At 44.2% G+C, this 18,581-nt stretch overlaps 1 long non-coding RNA gene across 1 annotated transcript in view; it reads left to right on the top strand.

Annotated features, from left to right (window-relative positions):
• LOC137373050 (uncharacterized) overlaps window positions 1-18,581 on the top strand; it is a 43,911-nt gene that overhangs the window by 9,285 nt on the left and 16,045 nt on the right. Inside the window, exons 2-3 of the long non-coding RNA XR_010975575.1 lie at window positions 210-369; window positions 1,183-1,307. This is a non-coding gene — a long non-coding RNA (uncharacterized lncRNA). The remainder of the gene's footprint in view (window positions 1-209; window positions 370-1,182; window positions 1,308-18,581) is intronic.

Genomic DNA, 18,581 nt, shown 5'->3' with positions numbered 1-18,581 from the left:
TTCAGGCATTTTAAGCAGCTGTTTTCTCTGTGATTACCCAGTCACAAGTCTTAATTCCGTATTTGAGTCTGAACAAGTGGAAGTAATTGTTAGAGAAGCAGTTTCCCTGTCCAATAAACAGCTAGAAAGCAACATGTTCTTGAAAGATTATGTCAATTGAAATGGGAGGTTATTGGAAACATGACAACTCATTTTACTGTTTGCTCCAGTTTCAGGGTCACCTTCTATCAGCTTCTGACACAGCCTAACTGCCTCTTAAGTGGTTCCAGGATTTAATGTCAGCAAAATTGACAGATTCAATGGCGTACTGACTGCTGATACAAGGCCTCTCATCAATGTTGGAATACACTGTTTTGCAGAAAAGCAAGAGTGAGCAATTGCTTGTCAGTGATATTTGCCCTTCTGCTAAGTCTGTAGGATTTACTGTCCATTGCACATAGTGACCAAATTGTATTAGTATGAAGGTGTCTGCAATAAGCGGTGGGGTCTGTACGGCAATATATTTCTTACGGTCTGTCACTCCATTGAAACCTGCTAAGTAAACATTTCCTCTGGTAATTTGAATGTTAAAACGTCACCCTTACCTACAACTATTGCCCTTCATGCCACTACATGAACCTCGAATGGGAATTCCAATGTTAAATATCAACCCTGACTTGTAATGATTACCTGCATTCCACTATTTTTTCCACGCACAATTCATTTAAAATGCTTTCTGAAAAAAAATGCCATTTTTGTCACAGTAACTGAAATTTCTAATGTCCAAATTTTCTCTCACTGGAAATGTTAGGTTAACAGGAGATAATTATCAGATTCATGGTTTCTCCACTTTCTGAATATATTGATTATATTTTCTATCCTTCAGTCCTCATGTACTACTCCAATAATAATGAAGAACTAAAATATATTGACCCAGAACATTAGTAATTTCCTCTTTTAATTCCTTGAAGATTCCAGGATGTAACCAAACTCACCTAGAAGTCTTTTGGGGATTTACCCCTTTCAGTTTCCACATAACGCACTTTACTGACTTCTGTATGTTATTGCTTAGACCTTAAATTTGTCTATTTCACTTTCATGAAAATTAAAGTGAAGAATCCATTCAATATATGTACCATAGCATGATTATCTGTTTTAATCAATTTATCCATTAATGGATCATTTTTGTACTTGTACTAACAGAAGGAACATCAAGAACAAAATACTGGAGTTAACGATATATACGCAACTAGTGAAAATATTTACATTATTGGCATTCAAGAAGCATGAGCGATGGTAGAAGTTAACCAACAGCTGGAAGTGAGAAGGTATAAAATGCTTTATAAGGATGCAAAGAGAGATATGGAGCTGGATTGCTAATAAATAATGACATCGTGGTTCTATAAAAGGTGAATAACGTCACAGAAGAGGCTAAGGTTGAAATAATAAGGGTAAAACTGAGTAATGATAAAGGTGGCAGATTATTTAGTTACAGTAATACATGCCCAGTACAAGGTGAGCAAGTGAATAGACAATTGCTTAGGCAAAGAATGAATCCAACAGAACATTGTAATGTGCTAGTCATGGAGAATTTGAACATTTCAACAGTTGCTATTCCCAACTTCACTGTGGATACTTCTACTGTGGCCTGTCACTAACAGCAACACAACTCTTCACCAGCAATTCTTTCCCATAAACTCTTTTGCTTCTTCTTACTTCCAGCCACTGCCAAACTGCCGTGGCAACAGTGTGGCCCTCATAAATCACATCTTGGTCTTTCCTGCTCCCTCTCCTTCCTTGACCAGCCAACAATTTCCATCCCTCACAATTCTCTTTTAAAATTTAGAGTGTTTATTTCCCACATCACCAACATCCATGCTGAGATGTTCTCTCTACTTTCTACTCGCCGCATCTGCACCAAGCATCTCCTTATCCTCAGTGATTTAAAACTCAACTCCCTTAACACCTCTCCTTCACCATCACTGCTCCACTTGTCTTCTCTTCGTAACATTTGATATAAATTTGCTTATCCCCTCAACTTCATCATCTCTCAGTGCCAGTGTACAGGCTGTTGAGAGTAGTGAGGTAGGGGATAAGGTTACAGGGACGCAAGAGGGCACTGGCAAGCAAGAACTTGGTTTAAAGTGTGTCTACTTCAACGCCAGGAGCATCCGGAATAAGGTGGGTGAGCTTGCAGCATGGGTTGGTACCTGGGATCCTGATGTTGTGGCCATTTCGGAGACATGGGTAGAGCAGGGGCAGGAATGGATGTTGCAGGTTCCGGGATTTAGATGTTTCAGAAAGAACAGAGAAGAGGGTAAAAGAGGGGGGGGTGTGGCATTGTTAATCAAGGAAAGTATTACAGCGGCAGAAAGGACGTTTGAGGACTCGTCTACTGAGGTAGTATGGGCCGAGGTTAGAAACAGGAGAGGAGAGGTCACCCTGTTGGGAGTTTTCTATAGACCTCCGAATAGTTCCAGAGATGTAGAGGAAAGGATAGCGAAGATGATTCTCGACAGGAGCGAGAGTAACAGGGTAGTGGTTATGGGGGACTTTAACTTTCCAAATATTGACTGGAAATACTATAGTTCGAGTACTTTAGATGGGTCTGTTTTTGTCCAGTGTGTGCAGGAGGGTTTTCTGACACAGTATGTGGACAGGCCAACCAGGGGCGATGCCACATTGGATTTGGTACTGGGTAATGAACCCGGCCAGGTGTTCGATTTAGATGTAGGTGAGCACTTTGGCGATAGTGATCACAATTCGGTTAGGTTTACCTTAGCGATGGGCAGGGACAGGTATATACCGCAGGGCAAGAATTATAGCTGGGGGAAAGGAAATTATGACGCGATTAGGCAAGATTTAGGATGTGTAGGATGGGGAAGGAAACTGCAGGGGATGGGCACAAACGAAATGTGGAGCTTATTCAAGGAGCAGCTAATGCGTGTCCTTGATAAGTATGTACCTGTCAGGCAGGGAGGAAGTTGTCGAGCAAGGGAGCCGTGGTTTACTCAAGAAGTTGAAGCGCTTGTCAAGAGGAAGAGGGCGGCTTATGTTAGGATGAGACGTGAAGGCTCAGTTAGGGCGCTTGAGAGTTACAAGCTAGCCAGGAAGGATCTAAAGGGAGGGCTAAAAAGAGCAAGGAGAGGACACGAGAAGTCATTGGCGGATAGGATCAAAGAAAACCCTAAGGCTTTCTATAGGTATATCAGGAATAAACGAATGACTAGAGTTAGATTAGGGCCAATCAAGGATAGTAGTGGGAAGTTGTGTGCGGAATCAGAGGAGATAGGGGAAGCGTTAAATGAATATTTTTCGTCAGTATTTACAGTAGAGAAAGAAAATGTTGCCGAGGAGATTACTGAGATACAGCCTACTAGGCTAGATGGGATTGAGATTCACAAGGAGGAGGTGTTAGCAATTTTGGAAAGAGTGAAAATAGATAAGTCCCCTGGGCCAGATGGGATTTATCCTAGGATTCTCTGGGAAGCCAGGGAGGAGATTGCAGAGCCGTTGTTGTTGATCTTCAAGTCGTCATTGTCGACAGGAGTAGTGCCGGAGGACTGGAGGATAGCAAATGTTGTCCCCTTGTTCAAGAAGGGGAGTAGAGACAGCCCTGGTAATTATAGACCTGTGAGCCTTACTTCGGTTGTGGGTAAAATGTTGGAAAAGGTTATAAGAGACAGGATTTATAATCATCTTGAAAAGAATAAGTTCATTTGCGATAGTCAGCACGGTTTTGTGAAAGGTAGGTCGTGCCTCACAAACCTTATTGAGTTTTTCGAGAAGGTGACCAAACAGGTGGATGAGGGTAAAGCCGTGGATGTGGTGTATATGGATTTCAGTAAGGCGTTTGATAAGGTTCCCCACGGTAGGCTATTGCAGAAAATACGCAAGTATGGGGTTGAAGGTGATTTAGAGCTTTGGATCAGAAATTGGCTAGCTGAAAGAAGACAGAGGGTGGTGGTTGATGGCAAATGTTCATCCTGGAGTTTAGTTACTAGTGGTGTACCGCAAGGTTCTGTTTTGGGGCCACTGCTGTTTGTCATTTTTATAAACGACCTGGATGAGGGTGTAGAAGGGTGGGTTAGTAAATTTGCGGATGACACGAAGGTCGGTGGAGTTGTGGATAGTGTCGAAGGGTGTTGTAGGGTACAGAGGGACATAGATAGGCTGCAGAGCTGGGCTGAGAGATGGCAAATGGAGTTTAATGCGGAGAAGTGTGAGGTGATTCACTTTGGAAGGAGTAACAGCAATGCAGAGTACTGGGCTAATGGGAAGATTCTTGGTCGTGTAGATGAGCAGAGAGATCTTGGTATCCAGGTACATAAATCCCTGAAAGTTGCTACCCAGGTTAATAGGGCTGTTAAGAAGGCATATGGTGTGTTAGCCTTTATTAGTAGGGGGATCGAGTTTCAGAGCCACGGGGTCATGATGCAGCTGTACAAAACTCTGGTGAGGCCGCACCTGGAGTATTGCGTGCAGTTCTGGTCACCGCATTATAGGAAGGATGTCGAAGCTTTGGAAAGGGTGCAGAGGAGATTTACTAGGATGTTGCCTGGTATGGAAGGAAGGTCTTACGAGGAAAGGCTGAGGGACTTGGGGTTGTTTTCGTTAGAGAGAAGGAGGAGGAGAGGTGACTTAATAGAGACATACAAGATAATCAGAGGGTTAGATAGGGTGGATAGTGAGAGTCTTTTTCCTCGGATGAGGATGGCAAACACGAGGGGACATAGCTTTAAGTTGAGGGGTGAAAGATATAGGACAGATGTCAGAGGTAGTTTCTTTACGCAGAGAGTAGTAGGGGCGTGGAACGCCCTGCCTGCAACAGTAGTAGACTCGCCAACTTTAAGGGCATTTAAGTGGTCATTGGATAGACATATGGATGTAAATGGAATAGTGTAGGTCAGATGATCGGCGCAACATCGAGGGCCGAAGGGCCTGTACTGCGCTGTAATATTCTAATTCTAATTCTAATTCTAATTCTCTCATGGCCCTGTTAGACCAAAACAATTTCTGACCATTTTCTTATCTCCTTTGCCACCCACATCCACTTACCATCTTCCAGTCCCACTATTCTTACCACCAGCCAATGGACAAACACTTCCCCAGAACCTTCACAAACCTACATCAACTTGCATTTATAATAATGCCTTTAATGCAGCAAAATGTTCCAAGGTGCTTCAATGCCAGCCTTGGCTCAGTGGTAGCACTCTGGGCTCTCAGTTAGAAGGTGGTGGATTCAACTCCTGTCCTGAGACCTGGGTACATAATCTAGGCTGACACTTCGGTGCAGTACTAAGGGAGAGCTGCAACATTGAAGGTCTTGTCTGGCTGCCCTCTTAGGTGGAAGTAAAATAACCCATTGTACTTTCCATTTTCTGACCAACATTTATACTTCAGATTATCTGGTCATTTAACTCATTGCTCTTTGTGGAACTTCTATTGGGCCTCCTTATCTCGAGAGACAATGGATACGCGCCTGGAGGTGGTCAGTGGTTTGTGAAGCAGCGCCTGGAGTGGCTATAAAGGCCAATTCTGGAGTGACAGGCTCTTCCACAGGTGCTGCAGAGAAATTTGTTTGTCGGGGCTGTTGCACAGTTGGCTCTCCCCTTGCGCCTCTGTCTTTTTTCCTGCCAACTACTAAGTCTCTTCGACTCGCCACAATTTAGCCCTGTCTTTATGGCTGCCCGCCATAGTTTGTGGAACTATGCTGTGTGCAAATTGGTTGCTATATTTCCCTACACTTCGAAGTACTTCATTGGCTATGAAACACTTTGGAATGTCCTGAAGTCATGAAAAGGATTACATAAAAGGAAATTTGTTCTTCACTTACCAATTTCTAATTCCCTCACCTTTGGTCCTCTACCCATCACATACTACGAGATGCTGTTGACTAGCATAATTGCCTCCTTGACTCTGCTTTTAACACTTTCATTTTGAGCAAATCAATTACTGGCCAATAATTTGGCTCTGTAATGCACGTAGTTTCAGTATTATGAGTGCCATGTTGGAACCAAATGACCTCTGTGCTGCACGCACACACTGGGCTGGATTTTAAGAACCCGCCGTTGCTCCAGACAGCGAGTTCAGAAAATGGCAGCCTGCATGCGTGGGCCACACGCCGAAGAGCCACTGCAATCTACCACCTGGCGGCTCCTTTAAAGAGCCGGGGCGGCCCGTGCCCCCCCCCCCCCAATTACGTGCAGGGCTGTCCAACACCAGCAATGGCGTCAGCTGCCTGTGCGGAGGCGCTGGCGTGCATTTTTAAAGGGCAGCCAGCCCTGCAGGCATATTTAAATTTTTAAAGATGCATCTCCCCCAAAATTTATCAAATAAATTTCTAATGCCCCTTTCCCACCCCCCAATAACAATTACATTAACTATTTGCCCTTGCCCCCCAAAACACATATCTGTTAAATCTGATCTCCCCCACCCCCCAAGACTGCACAAAGTTTAAAGTTCACCCCTTTCCACCATCCCCCACACTCATTACATTTATTTGACCCCATCCCCCAACACCCCCCACACTGGAAATCGTAACTCCTCCCCCCTCCCCACCAGTGTCATGCCGGCTTTCCCCAGACGGGGAATTGAAGGCGCAAGAGTACCGACCACCACACTGTGGATTGTGGCAAGCCCGGAAGATTGCGGGTAAGTTCATTTAAATTTATTAATTTCATTGATTTAAATATGTAGATGCAGGTCCTGTTGCCCAGCGGCAGGGGGCCCACCATGGAGCCTCGCAGCCACTGGGAACATCTGGCCAGGCCCTCCCAACATCGAGCTCTGTGGCAGGCCTCTGCCGCAAACATCTTCTGGCATCGCCCCGCCACTGCCCCGGCCATGGAGCATGACATTGTGGGTTTGGTAAAAGCCAGCCCACTGTGACATGCGCCTTACTCCATCTTGGTGATCCCTTTAGCGCAGGCATTACAAGTGTCGAACAGAAGTAGCCAGATCGTGACATTGGTCAGCATGCAATACTGATCTGATGCCAGCACTGCCATTTTCAATCTCGCCCCTCCAGCTAACACCCTCTTCTAAACATGCGCAGTTGAGCATGCATTCAGCAACAGGAAGGAGTCCCCACCAGCGCTAATTAAAGGGATTATCAGCAACTTACAGGTTAATTGCTGATTACTCTCTACTGACTCTGTTTGATTTGTGGAAGTGTTTGATGTTTTGAAGAGTTGGTTAACTTTGGTAATGTCTGCAGGGAATGTGGCAATGGTCTTGGTTGTGACTACAAGGATTCGGGGGAAACCACTTGCTCCCAGTCATGGAAGCTATTGTTGCAATTCCCTTTGGGCTGCAACATGAGAGGGAGATGGAGCACAGGCAGCACAGAAGATGTCAAGTTGCTCGGAGTGGGAGGAGGAGGGGGAGAAGAGCTCTCAGCTGGAGGCCTTATCCACCTAGGGTCTTCCAGAGCACTTCTCTTACCTCCACCAAGCGAGGAGCAGTGTGTACTCTGTCTGCGCTTTACAATGGAGGTACTCACAGAACTCTGCCACTTATTGCAAACAAAGGAAGGGACTGCCAGTGGCTGTGAAGGTGACCATGGCCCTTAATTTCTTTGCATCTGGATCGTTCCATGTTGGAACAGGGACATATGTAACATGTCCCAGTTCGCTGTCCATTGTTGCATCAGAAAGGTGGTAGACATTCTTTATACCAGGAAATAGAACTTCACTGTGTTCTCTTTGAACAGAGAAAAGCAGGTGGAGTGTGCTCGTTGGTTTACCAGGATGGCAGGCTTCCCCATTCTGCAGGGTGTCTTCGACTGCACAGACCTGGTTATTCGTGGATGAGATGTAATGCAACTGCAAAGGTCACTATTCATTGAATATACTGTTGGTGTGCGACCATGTTCAACGCATCATTCTGGTGAATGCCCACTATCCTGGCAGTTGTCAATCTGCTGTTCCCTCAGTCTTTTAGCCAACATGTCAAACCAGAGGGAGGTTGCTAGGTGACAAGGCCTGTCCAACTTACACATAGCTCATGACTCTCCTTCGCAAGCCAACCACAGGTGGCCAGCAGGCGTATAATGTGAGCCATGCTGCCACATGAAACATCATAGAGAAGACCATTGGGGTGCTGAAGCAAGGGTTCCACTGCTTGGACCACTCTGGAGGAGCCATACAATACTCGCTGAAGTGTGTGGCCCTATTCATGGTGATCTGCTGTATCCTCAACACCTTGTCATCATTAGGGCACAGTCCTTGCCACCAGGGATATAGGAAGCACCTCCGGATGAGCAGGATGAGGAGGAAGAGGAGAAGGAAGGGAGCAGGCAGCCAGCACATCCCCATTCCAACTGGGCTGTCCGTGATTGCTTCATTCGACTACAGTTTCGGTGAACACAATTCCAAATCCCCATTGTACAACAGTCCCACACCTTGCTCTGGTATGGACCATCACAGTTTCCGCTTGGCTACAATGTTAAAATAAAAGCCACCACAAAACAACAATTCCATACCAACTTTACCCAACAAAACATTCAATATTCCATAAAAAAAGTCAACTAATCACCTTTGTGCATTCCCTTAGTGCCTGTTTTGCAGGTGACTTTGGCAGTCCTAGTGCTCCTATGCAGTGCTACCATGGTGGCTGCAGCATGGCTGGTGAAAGGTTGAGGACTTCCAGTGGGGAGACTGCTGATGGCCTTGCAGAATGACTTTGAGCAGCTCTGGGCCTAGAAGGCCTGGCTTTGGACAGTACCATCTTGACATGGTAATCTGTTAGAGGATAAATCGGTAGACTGCTGTGAGATGCTGAAAGCCCATTTGAGCACTGGTATCTATAGCAATAGGGTTGGTGTGAGGGAAGCAAGGGAAAGTAAGAGATGCCTGCTTACACCATCTGCAGTAAATCAGAATTAATTGTGGGATGAGGGGGAAGTGGGATGGAGAAGGTGGATTAGGTAGGAACATACCCTATAGTTTCAGCCCCACTGCCGGTCACAGCTTCAGTCGAGACTGTACCAACGATTGCCAGTGCATCTCCTTCACAGGAGTCAGGGCATGAACCATGCCTGTCCCCACTGGTTAGGTGCTGCTGCCTCCAATTATGACCCACCTTGACCTGCAGGAGAGTGGAAATTGTGTCTGTGAGTGTTTTTCACTGATTTGGTTGTCAAGGTTAAATATTAGGCAGTGTATGCAAGCCGAGATATAGGTGTGAGGCTTACAGCATTTTGAGTGTGTAAGGAGGTGAGGTAATGAATGTTGGGTTTCAGTCATGCTTGATTGACACTGTTGGGAGGTGAGTTGGGGGGGTTGCTGGTGAGTGGATGGGTGTGGTGAATTGAGCAGTATGTGAGGCTAGTGATTCAATTTTTGAACATATGGCATGTGAAGATGCATTCACTGACCTTGACCTGTGTGAAGTCATTGAACTTTTGGCGGCACTGCATCCAGGTTCTCGGAGATAGACTGCTGGCATTGACTGTGACGGCTATCTTCTCCCACTGCCTTCATAGTGTCTGCCCGGAGGCCTCCTGCCCTGAGGGAAGAGGACCTCTTTCCGCCCTGTCTACCTACTGCACCAAGTCCTCCAGTGCTGCAGGAGAGAACTTTGGGGCATGCTCTCTACTCTGTTGCACCATTTCTACTCCTTTGGCTCATAAACTCTTTCACAATTATCATCTGCTACAGCCAGAAAACACCTCGCCTTTAAGAGACAAGAAAATGTCCTAAGGTGCTTCACAGGATCAATATCAGACAAAGCAATGATATGTTAGGATGGGTTACTAAAACCTTGATCAAAGAGGTAAGTTCTAAGGAGGGTCTTAAAGGAGGAGAGAGAGAGAGATAGAGAAGCAGAGTGGTTTTGGGAGAGAATTCCAGAGCTTAGGCAGATGAAGGTACAGCAGCCAATGATTGAGCAAATGCAGTGGAGGTTGCACAAGAGGTCACAGTGGAGGAACGTAAAGTTCTTTGGAGGGTTGAAGGACTGGAGGAAGTTCCAGAGATAGGGAGGGGCTAGGCCATGAAAGAAATTGAACACGAAATGAGAATTTCAAAATCAAAGCTTTGGAGGACTGGAAGCCAATTTAAGTTAATAAGCACAAGGTTCATGGGTGAGCAGGACTTTGATACAGGCAGCAGAGTTTTGGATGAGCTCAGGTTTATGGAGGGTGGAAGATGGTGGGTCAGCCAAGAAAGCATTGGAATTGTCCAGTCTGGAGGTAACAAAAGCATGGATATGGGTTTCAACAACAGATAAGCTGATGCAGAGACAGAGGTGGGTGATGTTCTGGAGTTGGAAGAAGGTATTGTTTGTGATGGAGAAGATATGGAGTTGGAATCTCAGCTCAGGGTCAAATAGGATGACGGGTTTGTGAATAGTCTAGTTCAGCCTCAGACAGTGGGCAGGAACGGGAATGTAATTGGTGGCAGGGGCTGAAAACAATGGCTTCGGTCTTCCCAATGTTTATTTGGAGGAAATTGCAATATATGCAATATTGGATGCCAGACAAGCGATCTGACAACATATAGGCAGTGGATGAGTTGAGATTGGTAGCGATGAGGTAGAGCTGAGTGTTGTTAGCCTACATGGGAAACCTGACATCGTGTCCAATGGGTGTTATATTGCAAGAACAGAGGGGTCAATGGTGGTTATTTTGAGGAGGAGATGATAAATGATGGTTTGAAAGGGAGGGGGACAGGACTTGAGAAGGAACCATTTACAATATTTGCTGGCATGGGGGCCAGGAGGGGAAATTAGGTGGTCAGCAGTTTAGTGCGAATAGGGTTGAAAGAGTATGAGATGGGTCTGGTCTCATGGACAAGTTGAGCTCACAGATGGCATGAGGCGAGGTAGAGAGAAACTTGAGCAAGATGCAAGTTCAGGGCTAGGGCAAGGGAGAATCATGGGAAAAGTTTGGCGTGGTAGGCAAGGCGATATAGATTTGGCAGAGGCAGTTGAACAGATGGTCTCAATCTCAGTAGCAAAGAAGTCCATAAGCCACTTGGCTGTTGGAGGTGAGGGAAAGGGAGAGGGGTTTAAGGAGACAGTTGGTGGTGAATAGAAGTCAGGATTATCTTTGCATTCCAGGATAATCCTGGAGTAGTAAGCAATTTTGGCAGGCAGATGGAGTTAAGGTACAGATCACCTATGAGCTGATTGAATGGTGTATAGACATGAGGGGCTACATGGTCTACTCCTGTTACTATGGTTCTATATAGACTACAGAATTGGATCAGTTTGTATTTGATTGGCTGTCCTTTTTGAATCTGCAGTCAGCTATACAAATTCCAGGATGTCCCCATTAGCATGTTTCAAGGACAGTTTTGTTTGAATTGGGAACTTTTGAAAGGTTCTCTTAAAAAAAGATAGTTGGCAATTAGAAAGACTCATGGGGAGACAGAGTGGTATCCCTGGAAGATAAAAGAAATAATGGGTGGTATTTTATTTAGGCGACAGGGGTCTTGGTCACTGTCTGAAGAACCAGCCAGAGCTCCGCATCGCCTCTTTTCGGGAAGGTCCACCGGCCAGTCAGAGGCCGGCAGCTCTTTTATTGAGCAGCGCCACTGCGGAGGGGATGGCAGCTATTGGTAAAGCACCCACCTGAGGCCTAGTACTGTCGTGGGACCTCAGCCACAGGTGAGTGATGGCGGGAGGGGTTTTACAGGGTGGAGGTCATGAGTTGTGGGGGGGGGGTGGGTAAGAGGTCGGCGGGGCAGGGGATGGCTCTAGGAAGTCCCCCCTTCCTGATGCCAGATCCCTCGATCAGGCACTGAATGGTTTCAATCGAGGGAACACCACCCAAGAAGCCAGCAAGCAACCTGCATGGGTTTGCTTGTTTGCTCCCTGTATGGCCACAGGCCCACATGCCGCTGGGTTACTACCAGCGGTGGTGAAATGAGACCCTTCACTGGACATTAATTGTCCCTTAAGGCCCTCAATTGGTGGCAGGGCAGGAAGGCCGTCCACGGGCCATCCCGCCACAGACATAATCGGGGTGGAAGCGGGAAGGTGGCGGGATCCCGATTAAATGCTCTCCCCGGCTTCAAATATGCCACAGGGATAGCAGTGAATCCAGCCCATTGTGTGTATTTATAAACAAGTTGTAACATATTGGATTAGTCCTTAGAATTGCAATCATTTTGTTATTTTGTCCACTCAATTAAATAGCTAAAACTATAAATACCTTACATCATTGTTATGACAATTCATTGTATAGTTAATAAACTTGCTTCATATTTGAAACTTTAAACAGAGTCTTCTGTGAGATTCACTGACTTTGCAGGTGAATGAAAGTTCTTATGAGGGCATAAGATAATTAAATACTAAATTGCAATTGCTGAAGAGGATTCGATATGTGTTGACCTGGGCACATCACCAAAACATTCCCTAGATTTCAAGGCAAAGATAGATGCTATGATGGTTTTGGAATTGGGATGAGCCCATGAGAATGATCTGAAATTGGAAAGCTGAAATAATGCAGGATAAAAAGATTTTAAAAGACCCAGAAGTGTAACAGCAGGTCTACTGAAGCAGTGCATTCCAAGTTGCATTCATGTATTTCCAATTATAAGTAGCATACATCAAATTTTCTAAAAATCATTGTTAATATACTTTATTGGAGTATGTCCTGAGGATTTGCTGAGGATATCTTATACTTTTATCTCTTTCTTGTAAGATATATTGCTGTCACAACTGTCTATGATTTCAGTGAGTGTGTTTCACTGATTCTGGAGATGTAAAATAGAAAGATTCTTGTTAGAACTTGCTTTATTTTGAATTTCACTTTTTGCTTTTAATGTTCTGCTTTGCTTCATAGGTTGCAATTTTGAGATAATTGCTTGTTGCAGGAGCTTCATTATTATATCTAGTTCACAGTATGTCTTATAAGTTTCGAATTGGGTATGGTAGCAGAATTGTTATGTTACAGGACTAGTAATCCAGAGGCCTGGAATAATAATTGTGAGCTCAAATTTCAATATTTAGTTTGTGAATTTGAATAAAAAGTTAGTATCAGTAATGGTGACCATGAAGCTATTGGATTGTCATAAAAAGGCACTGAATGTACTCTGGGTGGAGGACTTCAATGTTCATCACCAAGAGTGACTCAGTAACACCACTACTGACCAAGCTAGCCGAGTTCTGAAGGACATAACTGCCAGAGTAGGGTTGCAGCAAGTGGTGAGAGAACCAACACGAGAGAAAAACCTACTTGGCCTCATCCTCACTAATCGACCTGTCACAGATGCTGTCACAGTTTTGGTAGGAGTGACTACTGAACAGTCCTTGTGGAGTCGAAGTCCTGTCTTCACCTGTGGGACACCTGCTGTGTGGCAATATCACCAAGTTAAATGATTCAGGACAGATCTAACAACTCAAAACTAGGCATCCATGAGACACTGTGGGCCATCAGCAGCAGCAGAACTGTATTCCACCACAATCTGTAATCTCATTGCCCAACATATCACTCATTCTACCATTACCATCAACCTGTGCAACCAACCATGATTCAATGAGGCGTGTCGGACAGCATGCAGAAGCAGCACCAAGTGCATCAGAAATGAGATGGCAACCTGGTGAATGTACAACACAGCATGACATACATGCTAAACAGTGGGAGCGAGCCCACAAACAACAAATCAGATCAAAGTTGACTTACCATATCCTGTCATGAATAGTGGTGGACAATTAAACAACTAACAGGAGGAGGAGGCTCCATGAACATTCCCATCTTCAACAATGGCAGACCCCAACAAGGCTGAAGAGTTCACAACTATAAGTGGCAAGTGGATGATCCATCTTGGCCTCCTCCATCACAAATGCCAGTCTTCAGCCAATTCAATTCACTCCACATGATATCAAGAAACAGCTGAGTGCAGTGGATACAGCAAAGGCTATGGGGCCCTGACAACATCCCTAAGTTCTGAAGGCTTGTACTCCAGAACTAGCCGCATTTAGTCAAGCAGTTCCAGTACAGCTACAACACTAGCATTTGCCAAAGTAGAAAGTTGCCCAGGTGTGTCCTGTCTGCAAAAAGATAAATCCAATCTGACCAATTATCGTCCCATCAGTCCACTTTCAATCATCAGTAAAGTGATGGAAGGATCACCAATAACCTGTTCATCAATGGTCAGTTTGGGTTCTGCAAGGACTACTTGGTTCGAATCCTCATTACAGCTTCAGTCCAAACATGGGTAAAAGATCTGAATTCAAGAGATGAGGTGAGAGTGACTGCCTGGACATCGAGTCAGTATTTGACAGAGTGTGGCGCCAAGGAGCCCCAGTAAAACTGAGGTCAATGGATTCAGGGGAAAATGCTCCAATGGCTAAAGTCATACCTAGCACAAAGGAAGATGGTTGTGTTTGTTGGAGGCCAATCATCTCAGCCCCAGGACATTGCTGCCAGTGTTCCTCAGGGTAGTGTCTTAGGCCCAACCATCTTCAGCTGCTTCATCAATTACTCTTCCTCCATCTTAAGGTCAGAAGTGAGGATATTTGCTGATGATTGCACAGTGTTCAATCCTATTTCTAACTCCTCAGATAATGAAGCAGTATATGCCTGCATGCAGCAAGACTGGGACAACATTCAGGCTTGGGCTGTATAAATCTGAGTTCTTTTTGCCTTCAGTCTGGTTCAGTAAATATACCAAGTCGGATGTGTAGGTAAAATCAATTACTTTATTTGTGCATTTAGCCGGCTGACTTACTCTAATGCAACGACACTGACTCCACCCCAGAGTCTGTCTGGTCCACCAGAGTAAGTGAAGTTTATGATACAGGTACTACTGTTTATACATTAAGATTCATGCTACACCTCCTTGTTTAACCAATCAGTGCGGTACAATTCGACTTCACCCACGTGGTGACATGCAGTACATCTGTTACTGAGGTTACAATACACTCCATTCTCAATACATACTTGTTACTAATAAAATATTGTTTTGTACCAGCAAGATAAAACAAAGCGGACAAGCAAGCTAATTAGCAAAAGCATAGGAATCATCAATAACCATTCTGGTCTCACTCCCTACATGGATCATGAGTTCTGTCTCTAATTGCGGCGCATCCTGCTATCTCTATTAGGTGTACATTCCTGAGTGTTTCGTGCAGTCTGCAGCTACAAGTAGTGGCAGCTCACGAAGATAAGAGGAGCCTAGCACTCCTTATCACGCACACAGGGATGGACATCATTTGATTCACAGGAGTCCATTTGTTCCAAACCACAGGGAGTCACACAATCAGGCCATAAAGAACAGATGTCCTTGCAATTACCAGTGTCGGCTAGTCTTTACAGTCTCACACGCTCTGCCTTTACTTTTAACTATTTCATTGTGGTTTCTGCCGCTTAAAATCAAAGCTCAGCAAAGCTACTATTCCTAACTTGGCTATATTTTCCATTAAGCATAGTGCCATGCCTTTCTGCTCACTTCCACATTCCCCCCTTTTATCATTCTATGATAACCTTCTCTCTACTGATCAACTTATATATGATTATATATATTCACTAGGATTATATGGATCTATTTACTCAAATAATATAACAGTATAATATAAAAGCAAATATAAAAGAAAAAACTCAGCAACTGCTGAATCAGAAGGGTAGGCTGAGCCACCCTCTAACAAGGGGGCGTGTATTAGCCTGGTCAGTATGTTTTTCATTCTAACTGTTCCCTAGGATTGTCATGTCTGAGTGATAAGAAGAGTGCTGTTGAAGTACAATGTCTCTCTCTCTCTCTCTCTCTCGCTGTACCAGCTGCAAGGCCAAGTTGCCTCTGCAGCCCTGAAGTTATGAAGTCATTTCTGATAAGCTGTCCCTCCCTGCAGCACTGAAGCTAGCTTGTTAGCAATACATGATTGATTAATTGTTTCATCTTAAATGTTCCCATGTAATTCTGTTCTTAAAAATTCTAAAATCTAAATTCTGTTCTCACAGTCCCCCCTTTGATTCTTCAAAACATTTTTAAAAATCATTCCCTTGATCCCACCTAGGTGCCTTTAATGGTCTCTATTTGTCTAGAAACAGCCTTCAACACCCAGAGGGGTCGCACTCAATACGTTGCCTGCTTGTGCCATAAGAGGGGCCTGCGGTAACACTGTAAAGGCATAAGTTTTGCAGGGGCTTCAACTATCTGCTTACAAAATAAAAGGTGATACACTTGTACAATTACAATTTTATTTGCAAAGCATAAGCAGTGTAATATTGAAGAAAGCACAATTTAAACATCACTATTACATAATCAATCAATTGTGCGAACATAATACAGTTGCAATTTCATTCTTAGAGTATACTGATCATTCACTAATTCATTTTAACAATATATGAATAGGTTATACATTTACCCTTTTATGGCATAACTAATTGTCCCTCCTTTTACAGAGCAAGTTCGAACACTAATTGCTTTTTCGGGTAGCTGTCCAACCTGTGTTCATACATCCTCTTACATCGCCTAATTAATTTCTAAAGTTGCCAAATTAAGTAGCTCACATATAACACCATGATACCCAAAACCACTATCAGGACATGGGAGATAATTCTAAACCAGGGGTGTATCTGCACGTCTGACCCCCAGTTCCATAAGTCCTCCTGCCAGGTAGAATCATTTATCTCGTCAATCTCATCTTGTTGCATCTTCGACTGTTGTTCCAAATTGTAGTACACTACAGCAATGACTTCTAGCTGCTGTCTCTCCTTACCCAAGCGTGTGGGCAATGGCTGAATAGTCAAATCCTCCTTAATACTTTCTGTCACAGTTATTGTTTCTGTCTTTTGCTTATGTATCTGTACCAACTCCATCTTCCCTACTCGGGTTGGTATTTGTGGGTTGAACCAAAATGTACTGTTGCTCACCAGACAAGTCCGTTTATGTCCATACTGGTACTCCTTCGCTGTGGTGGTTAAGCGATATCTCCCCTTTCCCATATAGGCCACATGGGTTAGCTCTGACAATGCTTTCCTAGTCTTCATGGTGCAATTTACAGTGGCATTTAATCCACCTTTTGATTCTGCCGTTTTATATTTAGGATGAGGACGTATGACCACCTGGTTTTCCAGACTACACTCAGACAATGGACAATGTTGTTCTAATTACCTCTTTTCCAATTTCCATAACATAGGGTAAAATATCATTGTATTTTATGTAATCTTTTCCCCTTATCACTCCTGTATTTTCTACTTTGTATAATTGCATCCCTAACTTATCTCTCAGAATTACAGGTATTCCCAACACTACTCCAATACTCATAGATCCTGTATTTACACATTCCTGATCTTTCCATACTTTAAATTTTCTGATTTGGCACCTGGTAATTTTATCATTTGTGTGACTAGTTAAGTATTCCAACTGGGTGTCATTGATCCAAACTGGCACCTGTCTTGCATCAATTTGCCTCGAATTTTCTCGAATTTGTTCTAACATTCACGAACTGTATGTACTACAAACACTCTCATTATTTGAAAGGTCACTGTTCACTAATATTATATGTTACTGGTTACTAAAATAATATTTCTAGATAGACAAACTGTCTCCCTTGCCTTTGCTCTGGTTTTCATCCTCCTTCGCTGCACATATCGCCTGTATGAACGGCAAGCTAGTATGCCCCATATTGTGGCCAGTATTAACTGTATTTTACTATGGAGGCACCGGTATTGAATCCGGTAGCAACGTCATTAACTATCCCTCTCCTTGTCCTATAAAGTTGATTCTGACCTCGAAATCTGACGGCACCCATGGCATTGGCAGCCTGCTGCATTACAATCTTACTTAATACACTATACATATTTCTTGCCTGTTCCGTACAATATCCCGGCATTTGCATCCCTGAGATATTGACCAGGACAGGCACAATCTCATGTTTAACATTATCATACAACGCCTCCCCTGGGCTCGATGTACCCGCACACATCCATGTTCCTTTCAACTTTCCTTATCATCTGTTGCCCAATGGGAGGGGCACAAATAATTCCAAAGACACAGCTCTCAGTTACCCCTTCCCCTTTCTGTCTGGTCACGCAGTTAGCACGGTCACCTGTGGAACACCGTACACACTTCCCATCCAACATGTTGTGCAATGCCCCGTAGTTCATATAGTCCATATTAATATTCCTTTCATTAATCCGTTGTGCATCCATTACCGGGTCTTTGTTCTTCAGGCCCCACAGCCACTGCAGTCCGGTTCTTTCCCATTCGCCACTAGTGGTTATATCTGTAATTTAAACACACTGCCCTGGTGGTCACCAGGTGTTAGTACTTGTCCATGTTGTGAGTATCCCCCGATGAGGGACACATGTCTACCTGTGGGGACCGAACATGTCCTGGGGAATCCAGGAGTTAATTTATATTCTTATCATCTCTACTCTTTTGAAATTATCTATATGGTCCCGTTGTGCTCGGGTTTCGTTCCCCACAATCCTTGCCCAGTTAGTAACCCATCTAATAATAATCCAAATGCCTATCAATACTTCCATTATTCCCTTGATTATATTTTTTTCAGTTGGCACCATGTATTTCTATCGGCCCTTCCCTTTACCATTACTTTGTCTCCCACAACAGGCACCTTTGTCTGTTCCTCTATCATGTTTCTATAGAACCTCCTGCCTCACCTTGTGCAGTTGTCTGCACAGCTCCTTC

The sequence above is a fragment of the Heterodontus francisci genome, chromosome 1 (genome assembly GCF_036365525.1).
Source record: "Heterodontus francisci isolate sHetFra1 chromosome 1, sHetFra1.hap1, whole genome shotgun sequence".
NCBI lineage: Eukaryota > Metazoa > Chordata > Chondrichthyes > Heterodontiformes > Heterodontidae > Heterodontus > Heterodontus francisci.
Note: the sequence above shows the minus strand (reverse complement) of the source record. Positions and strands in the feature narration are given on the sequence as shown.